This window comes from Asterias amurensis, chromosome 10 (genome assembly GCF_032118995.1).
Source record: "Asterias amurensis chromosome 10, ASM3211899v1".
Lineage (NCBI taxonomy): Eukaryota > Metazoa > Echinodermata > Asteroidea > Forcipulatida > Asteriidae > Asterias > Asterias amurensis.
Genome location: NC_092657.1, coordinates 7,067,488 through 7,080,072, shown reverse-complemented (window position 1 = coordinate 7,080,072; position 12,585 = coordinate 7,067,488). Strand labels below are relative to the sequence as shown.

At 40.8% G+C, this 12,585-nt stretch overlaps 1 pseudogene; it reads right to left on the bottom strand.

The window, feature by feature from the left end:
• Positions 1–2,071: 2,071 nt before the first annotated feature.
• LOC139942551 (ficolin-1-like) lies at positions 2,072–7,055 on the bottom strand (annotated as a pseudogene).
• Positions 7,056–12,585: the final 5,530 nt, after the last annotated feature.

The window sequence follows — 12,585 nt, the reverse complement described above, 5'->3', positions numbered from 1 at the left end:
AGACCTCAGATTTAGAATTTGAGGTCTCGAAATCAAGACTCTTAAAGCACGCAACTTCGTGTGACAAGTAGTTTTCTTTTCTTTCATTATTGTCTCGCAACTTCGACGACCAATAGACCCTTCCCATTGATCTCCATTATACTGACCCTTCCCATGAAATATGTAAATTGCACATAGCGCGTGCGCACTAACGTTTTGGTTGGCAAAATGAGGGAACATCGCGCTGTTTTGTACACGGCTAATGGTTGCGTGACGCAGACGCGATTGTGCGTCTGCTTAGTGCACAACTCTGTGGCGTTTGCCAACCAACAGGGTGTGTACGCATGCGTGAATGTAATTAGCATATTTCATGGGAAGGGTCCATTGAGCTCAAGTTTCCACAGGTTTATTATTTAGCGCTCTATAAATGTTGTAATTATTATTATTTATTATTATTATTTCATGCATATGTTGAGATACCCAAGTGAGAAGATTGGTCTTTGACAATTACCAATAATGTCCAGGGTCTTTAACGGGGGAATGTTAGCTGATGCGCATGCCTACTCTACGTTACTAGGCATTCTACGCTTATAAAGCCAGCGCAAAAATTCAGCGCTAGCACGTAAGTGGAGAATGATGCTCCTAAGCGCATAATTTGGCGGTGAGCAGATCCAGAAGAGCCATGATGAAATTGGGCCCACAACACTGTCGAGGAACAATTTTTTCTCATCTGGTTTTCAGCAAACTGAATCACTGATTTTAATTTATTTTGATTATATCCCTGGTATATAGAAACCTAACCAGAGCAAGACCAGCTTTCACCTGCATATGATACGTGTACCAGCAGTCTGTAAGTCATTTTGCAGGGTCAGCATTATAGCTGAGACCAAAGAGCAAGGAATGCAGACTGAAACAAATAGTTTTAATAGGGGAACACTTGCCTTGCGAGAAATTGTGTGATATGGTGCTGTGGAGATATTATAATACAGACGCCGCAAGCCAATGGGAGCAATGTATGCAAATCTCGGCCCAAATTTCGCGCTTGGAAAAGAAATTACTATATTGGGAGAGTTACGACAATTTGCGATTAGGAGCCCTTTTGTTCCTAAAAACGCATGGGCGAACACGGGGTGCCAGACTAGACTGCCCATTGGGTTGTGCTGCTCACTTGTCGGTTGCGCACTGGGGAGGGGGAATAACGGTCAAGTTCTTGGCTCAAAGACATCTATAGGAGCAAGTTCGAGCGTGCACAATATAAACTAAAGGTTGACCATTTGCACTCGAGCCCAGGTTGGTTGACCATTTGGAACCGGCCTCGAGCCCATAGTTTCTTCACTGCTCCCAACAGCATGTTCCACTCGAACGTGTGTAGAGCGCAGAGGGGAACAGTAGTCAACCACGGGTCGACTAAAATGTGCCCACTCGAACTTGCTCTGCGCTGTGGAAGCGTGTCTAAATCTTGTACATAGGCGTAATACACGTTGGGTGCGTTCGTTTAGCTTCCCTGGGCCGACCCGGTCTGCCTCGGTGGGTTGGATTAGCTTTGACGTCATACCATGGGCTCACTCTGGTCAGCCCCCAGTGCACTGCTTGTGGCGTGGGTCACTTGGGGCAGGTGCATGACGTCACTATGAGAACGGTGGTAGATCGTTCGTTTAGCTCTTGTCAGGGGCAGGGGTCACCCGAGTGAGCACCGCGGGGTAGACCCAGGGAAGCTAATCGAACGCACCCATCAAAAGCTGCTCAGGGACTCCCATTTTCATCAATAACAACATATTTATTTGAACTATGATACTTAGTAACAAATGCATCATTAAAACCATAATATGAAATATTGAGAGGTTCTCCTAGAGAAGTACGTATAACATACTATAATGTTTATAGCATTGACTTAACTGATGCAAACTTTGACTTGTTTCAAACACTCAGAACCAGAACAAGAAAAGGGACAAAATTTACTTGTTTGAGAAATATTTCAGTAGGTGTGAAGAAACTATTTTCTCACCTTAAAAAAGGTCAAGGTGATAGGATTTTGGGCAATGATTTTTGTTATCAGAGATAACGGAAATAAGTCAAAGCTGAACTCATTCTCGTGCGGTCCGTTCATTTCAGCTTTATTTCTGTTTTCCTCTATAGTTTCAAGAACACAACCAATCTTTCAAATGCCCGAAAAGGCAGAGCTAACAGTACTTTCTCAAGATTTAATAGTGAGATTTAAATAACTAGCTGACTTCAAGTCACTGGACACGTTTGGTATAACGATCAAAAACCACACTTGGTGTATCCCTGTACATAAACATAACAAACCTGTGAAACTTTGCGCTCAATTTGGTCATCAAAGTTGCGAGAAAAAGAAAAAAAATGAAAGAAAAAGATACCGTTGTTCCACAAACTTGTGTGCCTTCAGATACCCGTGAATAGCGTTAGACCTGAAGTCTTGTTCAGATTCAATTGGTTTATTGGAAAATGTTTTACAGTTTATAGCTAGATAATTTGTGTAAAAGACTATAGGTAGTCAACAAACCTTTTGAAAAATAAAAAAGTGAACTTCAATTAGCTCAGATATAATTAGCATAACAAAATTAATTTAACTTGAGGACAAAGCAGGCCAAACACTGATATCGTAACATTGTGCATTAATTGTGATCATTCACTTTTCATTACTTGATTTTACGAGCTGTATACAATCCTAATTTTACCATGTTGATTGTCGTATAAAAAGGAGGATTTTTTTTACATAAGCATATTACCTTAAAAAAGGGGCTTTAACTTTTCAATTTGGAGATTTTCCCAGAATGCCGTAACCTGTTATGAGTTATTCACCACACTAGGAGCTAGCCTAAACTCGGCTTCTAATTTTCATCTCAGAAAATTTGAGTGAGCGATAACTTGCAAAGGCATTCCACGTTACTCCCCGACTACTGAGATCGGCATGATGGAAATAAAGCCCGTTCAAGTTAGATGCGAGACAGAACCTGAACCACCAGCCCCCTGGATACTCATGTGCGCAGTTGCCTAAGGCATTGACGTCGTTGTCTTTGTCTTTGGTCGTGAAGCCCATGTAGTTGTGGGATTTTAACCCGTTGGCTGAAGGATAAAAACATGAGGTCATAGTTGTATGAGTACAAGTACGTGATATAGGATGGGAAGGAGTAATATTGAATTTGGCTCTTATGTTGCCAAGGTAACCACAATGCACTAACTGAGAGGGTATTGTATGTGAGAGACGTGAGATAATTCTCACAATCCGACACAGCTTCAGTTGCAGGGCCTATTTGAAAGAAGAGTCTGCCGCCACATGAGTACACCAATCACTCTTCACCGTGTACGTACACGATGAGTCCAACATTAATAGTGAACGTACATATTAACTTCATGAACGTACACGATAAGTTTCAAACTGATCGTGTACCCTCCGTGATAAGTCTAAACAAATAGCGTGGATAATAAATACATGATAACTTAATGTGTTCAGAAAAGATAAATCCAAACTTGTCATGTGCTTACGCGATAAGTCCCAAACGAACATGATGAACGATAAGTTATTGTGTACATTTACGATAAGAACGAGATTTTGTGTACCTATGTGGCGGCATTATGAAATGCTTTATTTAAAGCATTTTGTAAGTTGCCCCTCCTTTGTTGGCATTTGAGAGTTTTCGTTTCCGACGACGGATGGTTCTGGTGACGGTGATTAGTTTTCAGCCTAACGTTGTCGTTTTCAGCAAAACGCAGATTCATCCGCAGTTCTTTCGTAGAAATTGAGGGGCACTAGACCCAAGCCGACGCATGCGCAGATAACGCCAAATGTACCAATTTTCCTTGGCAGAACCATCCGCCGTAAAGACCGAAAACTCAATATAAAGGGGTTGCTGATAATTGAATCTATATCCTGCCTAAACAAAGTGAATTCGTCTTACATGCATTTCCTGTGTAACCCTCCACTCGCAGCATGTAGTTCTCACTCGCATCAGCGACGGTGAAGGAGTCATACTTGGCATACCCGGTAACCTGATCGAAACCTTGAAGATCCACGCGTAGTTGGTACTCGCCCTGAGCGGTCAGAAGGTGCAAGTTGTCATTACCGAGCCAAAACTCTCCATCTACATTCCCAAAGCCACGGCTGTAGCTGGCATAGTCCAAAGAGAAATCTACACTGCCGTCCTGGCGCCGCTGGAACACCTAAAAGTTCACACAATATATTTAGAAGTTGTAAATTTGTATTGAATTTGTGACGTCATTCATTCACTACAGCGTGTTATCTTACCGTCCATCCACCACCGTCTGTTTCTGCGTAGAGGTCGTACCATGTACACACCGCTCACCGACGCACCAATCGCAAGAATATCAGAACAATCCCGTGGGAACACATCTGTTGAGGTAGGGAGAAAACAAAACATAAACCCTACATTACATAACTGCTAAAATTACTGCTGTATTGCTTTGATTGGACGCTCCAGAGCTTTAAATTGAGCCTGCCATTGGCTGGGATAGAATAGCCATCATCTGTAATAGGCCCTTTCGCTAAAAGCGGGCCTATATATAAACCTGAACCCAAACTTCATTATAATACTGACTTCAAAACTCATTTTAAACCTGACACTGGAAACGGGTTAATAACTGAAAAGAAAAAGAAAATTTGCTGTTAAGTTCTTGAGATCTGGTCCAACTTTTTGTCGACCCATAAATAAAGTTCAAACAGGGGACATGGTAAACCCAATTTCAATATTCAATGATCATCGGGTCTAAAAAAAAACTACTTCCGGTTGATCCTCATCAAAGGTCAGCATGGGGTGACGGTAACCAGAGTTCAACCATCATTGCTCAAAGGTTCTGGAACTAAAAAGAAACTGATAATGGCGTATGTGCTTCATGAGATATTTAGGTCAAACTTTCGTTTGACCAGAAATAAGATCAACACGGAGCCATGGTAACACCCGAGTTCAAGCTTCAATACTTATGGGTTTTAAAACTGAAAGGAAATTGAACTATTTGGGTGTATAGTGCTTGCAATTTTGGTTTGACTTCCGGTTAACCCGGAAGTAAAGGTCAATTTAGGGTCATAGTTTCCAAAGGCTAATCATCAATGATCAAGGGGCTCAAAACTGAAAAAAATTGTACATGTAGTTTATGAGATAACTAATGTTTCTCTCCTGGTTGACCCGGAAGTAAATGTCAATGTGGAGTTACGGTAACCAAGTCAACTTTCAACGCCCAAAGGGTCAAGAACTCAAAATAAATTGAAATTCGATTGTGTCGTTTCTCGAAATAATGGTCCCACTTCCGGTTTACCCGTAAGTAAAGGTCAACCTGGGGTTAGGCGAACCTAAGTTCGATATTCAATGCTCAAAGAAATTGAAAATCGATTGTGCAGTTCTTGAGATATGATCCCATTTCCGGTTGACTCTGAAGTAAAGGTCAACATGGGGTCTCGGTTACAAACAAGTTTTGAAATCGGTTGGGTATTTTTTTAAGATATGATACTATACAGATTGAGTGTTTTACACATTTAAATGAAGATCTGGTGGTTATTATAATAATAAGCTTTGAATTACAATAACTCGAGACCCAATGACGTCACAATAATCTTGTCATACCATGGTCATACTAACCAATCCGTTAATGATGTAACTTAACCCAATCCTATACGCTTACCTCCTTCCGTCGTGGTCGCAAATTCATCAGTTGCATCAGAATCGTCAGGTTCGGAGGTATCTACAAACAAAATTCAAAATATACCGAGTAATTCGGGTCTGTTCAATTGTTTATTCCTTTATAAAATGAAGTCAATGTCCTCACAGATTTGCACAAAACTAATCATAATAGAAAGCTCCAATAATTACTTGCTGAGGAGCTGTAACCCACGGAAGCCCATAAGTGCCACGTTGCGTTTCTCTTTATTGTTGTAGTGTTTCTCTTTCACGTGGTAGTGTTTCCCATTCACAAGTACTTAATAACCGGCGGCTGCCACTTAATTAACTGGCGGCCGCCGGTTATTAAGTGGCAGCCGCCTTTTAATTTAGTGGCGGCCGCCAGTTAATAAGTGGCGGTAACCATGCAGGTGAAAGATAAACACTACCACGTGAAAGAGAAACACTACAACGTTTAAGAGGAACGCAAAGTGGCACTAATGGGCTTCCGTAGTAAACACAGTGGTGGAAGTACCCGCGTACCTATATTTTGCGCGCATAGACTCGGTGCTTGGTGATTGCAGTCATTATGGGTCTTGCATATCGTAATTGAGTTCAGAATGTGGAAACATTACTTTCATTATGTATTTTCTAACTTTCTACGGATACTACAAGCATCCTAAGGAGACATCGACAGTAATTATTGGGAGAACATTATTTTAAACACTTTTGTATCATCAAACAAATGTATAGGTGCAGCAATCTCCAATTCAGGCACTGATGGACAAACCAGCTGTATTTCTCAAACCCACAGGCTTAACTGGGTGCCAGTGTCTGCAATTCAACTTTGAGGCGTTGACAGATACACTCAACTGTAGATTGTGTTCGAGTCTACACTTTAGTGTAGATTCGGAGCGAAGTGTAGATTCGTAAAAGTAATCTACACTTTCAACATTAGAGTGACGTCACAGAAATAGTCTACAATTAGGAAGTTGCGACAGAACTTACCATTAGTAATGAGCTTCACCAAGGCAGACACTGAGACCTCTAACTCTTCCATCTTGCTTCTTGTTTCTTCCAGCTCAGATGTTATCTTTTCTCGATTATCAGAAGTGGCCACCTGTAACTCGTTTACTTTTACCTCTAGTGTCTTCCAGTTCAGTTGAAACAGCTTCTTGAGTTTCAGTCATTGAATCTTTCAGCTTTTCTATTTGTTGTTGTGTGTACCTTACTTCAGCGTTAACCAGTTCTAGGTAATCTATTAGCATAGTCTTCAGTTTTTCTACTTCTTGGTCACAAGAACCCGTTGCCTGACTGCTGGAAGATGCACTTTGTCGTGCAGCTATAGACTTCACGATAATAACGATCAAGAGTGAACGGATCAACAACCCCATTGTGCTTAGCTAACAATTCAACAACAAACCTACACGAGTTCTTGACGTTGATCCTCTGCGTACAGATGTTCGAAGTGAAATGAGCAAGAACTTGCCAAACCGTTATTTTATATGTTTGAGGTAATGGTTCAAACGATTCAAACTTTGTTAATCTCCCCGTTGATCTACAAAGATAACCTGCTGGTGAATCGGAAGCGGAAAACATACTGAAACAGGAAACAGAAGGAGCCTCGTCCTCTCAGCTCGGGATTCAATAAAAAGAGAAGCAGAAGAAACCTTGAAGATATGTAAAATCTATTTCAGTCAGTTCACTCCACCACCAACAAGCTAAAGCCGTGTCCAATTTGCTACACCTACGGCTACGGCTGTAGCTGAGGGTGTTGCTAAGGACGTCCTATACCTCAACGCGTAATGACGTGGAAATCTAGCTTTAGCCGTAGCTGATGCCGCCGTAATTTTTCAGCCAAAACGTTGATCAAAATCGTCATGAAACTCAGCGAAACCTGTGTGACTAAAGAATGTATTGCAGCAAAAGATTGTGGGATACATTTCTGGTCTTTAGACGGCCAAAGGGTTAAACTATGAAGAAAAAAAAACCAAACAAATCTTCTACGGGAAAATCCGTTTGTCCCGGCGTTTGTATAGCGATTTGTTTCCGGATACGGATTTTGACGTAGGTCGGAGGATATGGGTTACGTATGATAATGATATGCATTGACCCCTTAACGTCAATGGCTATACTTCCCATATGGTTTGTGCACAGTTCTCCAGCTGTGACCAATTGAGGGCGCACTATTCCATATCAAATAGCGCCGATGACGTCATGATTCATTTGCCGCGTTGGTTTGTATGACCTTGCGTTCTTCAGAATTTTGGCTTGGAGTGTTTCGGAGAAAAAACATGTTTACCATGTTTGAACGTTAAGAAGAGACTCGCTATATTTTGTTCTTGTGTCCTATGGACTCCATCTACTAGAAAAATGTAATAACTTTATACTTCAGAGCATTCTTTAGCCCCACTTTAAAATGTCATAGGTCATTTCAGGTGGGCATGTCTTGAACAAGTAAAATAAACGAGCGATTAACCCCCCGTCTTTGCAATCGCATTATGAAGTTTCGTAGCCAATATAAAAGCCAGGGAAGAGGAATTTACTGAGTACTATTTAAGGATATGGGTGCATCGTCCTGGGCAGCAAATGTGGAGCCGTCGACCTTCAGTGTACGGAAGCTTATCGGGCCTTGTTGAACAACCTTTGGAGGTCACCTCAATAATGGGTGCGTTCGTTTAGCTTCCCTGGGTCGATCCCGGTCTGCCCCCGGTGCGTTCGAATAGCTTTGACGTCATTCCAGGGGGGGGGGGGGGCTCACCTGGGTCAGCCCCCAGTGCCCTGCTTGTGGAGTGGGTCACTTGGGGGCTGGCCCCAGGTGCGCGATGTCAATACGACAGCGGTGAGTGGTCGTTCGTTTAGCTCTTGTCAGGGGCTCACCCGAGTGAGCACCGCGGGGTAGACACAGGGAAGCTAAACGAACGCACCCAATATTATGTCGTTACGTCATTGAATTTCAAGCAGTACATTGATGAATTTTTAGTGCTGGATCTGGTCCAATTTGAAAAGAACTCTGTTCTGACAGGAGTATGTGACCTGTCACCATAAAATGAGCCAAAAGTGGGAATTATTTTTTGTAGCTATTGGTATTTCTGAATTCTGCAGATCAAGAGCTTTCCAATAGTTAATATATATGCTTAGGGTAACAATAATCCTCCACGCCAATAGAGCTTGTGAATCTGGAAACAACAGCGTTATCACTTACCTATTAACCAGATCTGTATTGTGAAACCGCAGGTAAAGTTATGCATGAATAAACAACACAAAAAACCTCCACACATGACCAGTTGGGTTTGTTTTTCCCATTACTTTTTTTTCGCACCAAATTACGTGTGAACAGGCTTCGATGATAACAACTCATACTTACTTATCCGTTACTTTCTATAACATACACGATGTAACTGTGTTCAAGCCATACACTAGAGATGGCGCTTGTATTTTTAGTATTTTCCAAATTTTAGGTATTTTTTTCAAAGATGACCGATATCCTAAATATCGCTGACCCACGTAATTTGGTGCGAAAAAAATAAACAATGGGAAACCAAAATGCACAGAAAGCTAGGCGCACTTTCCAGGCGTTTTATATATTTTTTTTAAATTCAGCTAGCGTGTTACACAATACGAAGCTGAAGTCAACAAATTTGCAAGCGACTGGATTGTGAAATAAGTCGAAAAAAAAAAGTGCAATATTAAATGTAACACGAGCATAATTTTGTATCACGATTTAAGGAGGTAGAAAAAATAGTATAGACGCCAGGCTCACTCACTTCATATTCTGCTTGGCTCATCACATGCGATGCATGCTTTTTGTAGAATTTTAGAATACTACTACGAACGGCTGTTGTATTGCAGTGTGGTGAAAAGAGTCGTAGGGAACACGTTCTTAAGGCAAACAATAAGGAACTTATTCCCCACTCATGAATTACCCCGTTTTTTCGGGGGGGGGGGTAAAAACAAAAAGAGGCGGCGGCCAGAGAAACTCGTTTCTTATTTACATGGTCATTCATAAAACTACAATACCAGCTCGCGACAACTTTATTACACACTTGGTATTTTCATGGCCCAAACACTTATATTGCAGTTAACTTCACTCAATTATCTGCCCTTTGTTTCCCCCAGGGTATTGTTAATGTTGACTGTGCTGAGGCGGTTTCTTACAAACCTTGGTTTAGTTTATATCCTTGCATCCCTTGGTATTATTTAAATATTTGCAGTTCCAATTATATGCTAATATTTACGTCCAGGGAAGGGATTGTGTCACTGTACCGCCTGGTACGTTCAGACCTTCTCTGATTGGTTGAGTATTTCAGTGGGAAATGTCACCATCTATTGCACCACACCTAGGAAATGTTTTTGTACACGGGCAATGGGGTTACTGTCTATTAAAAGGGCTGATTTAGTAATTCTTTGTGATGCTCCACGGGCAATGGGGTTACTGTCTATTAAAAGGGCTGATTTAGTAATTCTTTGTGATGCTCCACGGGCAATGGGGTTACTGTCTATTTAAAGGGCTGATTTAGTCATTCTTTGTGATGCTCCACGGGCAATGGGGTTATATACTGTCTATTAAAAGGGCTGATTTAGTAATTCTTTGTGATGCTCCACGGGCAATGGGGTTACTGTCTATTAAAAGGGCTGATTTAGTAATTCTTTGTGATGCTCCACGGGCAATGGGGTTACTGTCTATTAAAAGGGCTGATTTAGTAATTCTTTGTGATGCTCCACGGGCAATGGGGTTACTGTCTATTAAAAGGGCTGATTTAGTCATTCTTTGTGATGCTCCACTGGTCACCAATAATATGTGTGATTCTCAATGAAAACCTAGACAGACTTATGCTTGGCCTCTTTGGTTACCACCGTATTTGCTAAGAAATATTATTGTAAGATTTAAAGGCAGTGGACACTTTGTAATGACACAAAATAATTTGTGACATAGAACCTTTCTGAAATACGAGTAATGGGGGAGAGGTTGATATCATAAAACATTGTGAGAAACAGCTCCCTCCGAAGTGGCGCAGTTTTTGAGAAATAAATCATGTTCCACGATTTTGATTTCGAGACCTCAAAATATCAGATTTATAATGTGAGGTCTCGACATCAAGCATCTGAAAGCACACAACTTCGTGTTACCATGGTGCGACCAGGATGTTGTTTCTTTAATTAATATCTCGCAACTTCGACGACCGATTGAGCTTAAATTTTCATAGGTTTGTTATAATATGTAGAAATGCACCAACTGTGGAGACTATTAATTGACAACTACCAATAGTGTCCAGTGTCTAACCGCAGGACGCGAAGCCGATGCATATTTGGAAGCACTTGCGCTACCTTTAGGTGTTTTCAAAGCTTTACAGCTGACAACTGCTCTTCAGTCACGAGTAAAACCTATATATTTGTATAAATTGTAAGCTTTACTGTAATTTGGCAGTAGGCCGAGTGTAAAAACCAATAAACCAAACAGTTTATCTATCTATGAGGTAAAATGGTACATATAGGGTAAAACATAGTATGGCAGGCCTATTAGGTACATCACAGAGCAACAGAAAATAGCAATCACATGGGGTACACATTTTACATAGAGTGGTACAATGTTGATTTTGTGTAACAAATGGTACAAAGTGGTACAGATTATACAGGAGTATAATCTTGTGACCTTCTGGTTTTCCTTTCTCCGGATCAATAAAACACTTCCGATCTCTGGCTGTGCTCTGCCGTCTGGTCGAGTTAAGGCTGCCAGGGGCGCTCTTAACGTGTAGCTCGAACACGTTGTAGCCGGGTCCTTCGTTTTAATATTTAGCTTTTCAGCTTCAACTAAGGATAACCAGCATTCCAAGCTGTTAATATTGCCAAAAAATGTAGATTCGTGGAATATGAGAGCCGAAGGAATAGTACATTGTTGCAACGAATCTACACTTTAGAGTCTTTTTACCGACTTAAAGACACGGGACAATATTTTATGTGTATTTTTATTTTAAATCTTCGGACGTCATGCTTTGTTTGCTGGGGCCGTCCAGGGTCAGGCGAAAGTGTTAAAAACTGCCATCAAAGCGATGTGCCCTCCCAGACCCCGAATGGTAATTGTCAACTTAGTCTTCTCACTTGGTGTATCTCAACATATGCATAAAATAACAACATTTTAGCTCAATCGGTCGTCCAAGTTGCGATAACAATAAGAAAAACACACTCGTCACACGAAGTTGTGTGCTTTCAGATGCTTGATCCCAATTTCTAAATCTGAGGTTTCGAAATCAAGTTCGTGAAAAATTCTTTTTTTCTCGAAAATTACGTCATTTCAGAAGGAGCCGATTCTCACGCCAATTTATACTATCAACCTCTCCCCATCACTTGCTACCAAGGAAGGTTTTATGCTTAGAACTATTTTGACTAATAACCAATAGTGTCCACTGCCCTTACACTATTTTGTAACATTATTTTATAAACTTAAAATGTTTTCGGAAATTGAAATCAAATGTTGTCAGCTGAGTTTGGCACATCATGATATCTTTCAATTTTGAAAGACATTCCAGTTGAACTATTACTTTGGTTGGTAACAAATCTACAGTTAAAGGAACATTAAAATATTGGTAAGAAACTAAATCGCGATATCACAGATTTTCATCAAACATTCGGTCCAATGATAATGATTGTGGAGAACACCCTTGACAAATTTCTGTCTGAAATTTCATATTTGATGAGAAATAAACATTCTAATTTCACGTTGGAGTTTATCGCTCAGTGAACGTTTTATTCTTTTCTTTTGCAGCGATGTCATGGAAAGTATGTTCTGCACTATTTGTTCATGACCCAGATGGCCGATCGATCTCGAGCTTCTACAGGTTTGTCAGTTTTTGCATATGGTGGATACATTAAATGCTTTCACTGCCAGCGAACGTATTAATGAATACAAGATAATACCGTTACTCCACGTCATATCATACTAATGCCATGTGGAGTCATCTAAGGTTCATTTGCTGGA